The sequence below is a fragment of the Penaeus monodon genome, chromosome 20 (assembly GCF_015228065.2).
Source record: "Penaeus monodon isolate SGIC_2016 chromosome 20, NSTDA_Pmon_1, whole genome shotgun sequence".
In the NCBI taxonomy this organism is placed as follows: domain Eukaryota; kingdom Metazoa; phylum Arthropoda; class Malacostraca; order Decapoda; family Penaeidae; genus Penaeus; species Penaeus monodon.
In genome coordinates, this window is record NC_051405.1 from 13,902,630 (window position 1) to 13,903,444 (window position 815).

Here is an 815-nt window from a genome sequence, read left to right on the forward strand (position 1 = left end):
ATACCCTACCTAGTAGATATATCTAAAACATAGCATAGGCTCCGAAAATCACGAAAGCTCTCAGAAGGCTGAAATCAGTAGCATAAAAGCGGCATGGTCAGTATGGAGAGGCATCTTCCTCACATCTCCCAAAGGACGAGAGGCAGGCACCGCCTTTGACAGACAGCCAGGGGACAAGGCCAAAGTATTTTCGGAGTGGAAAAAAATGCACATCAACAAATTTGTCGATTGCAGAAATATGCAGGGAATATCGATCTTTGATTGCGAGATAGCAAGCAGTGCGACAAGTGTTTAGCTTTGCACTTTGGCCCGTGAACCAGGAAAGCCACGGCGAACATTCACCTATTGTAGTTTTTCACATTCTTAGCGCATGGGACGTCTAGTCAAACTCTTTTTATTTAGTGGAGAAACTGTGATTCGGAAAAAATTGGAAATTGATAAGAGCGTGTTTTTTTTTCTGTGATGTAACTTCCAGAAGGTCGCTTGTACGGAGGATCACTTGATAAAGCCTTAATAAATTTCATGAGCTCGTCATCTAGGATGTAGTATGATCTGTTGATTCTGGACTCGTGCAAGTCTCATGGGCCCTTCGCTTCTCTGACCTCCCCCTTTGCCTGTCGCAGTCGGCATTGCATTCATATGATGTAACGAAACTATGGACCGATTTTTACCAATTTCCTTTATTTCCCAAGATAATAAAAAAAATATTTTTAAGTCTTATTCTTTTTTCTATAAGTCGGTAGGGTAATTTGCATCAGGCTTGTGCATATTTTTTATGATGTTTGTATTTGTTTATGCACAAATAGGGCCTACAA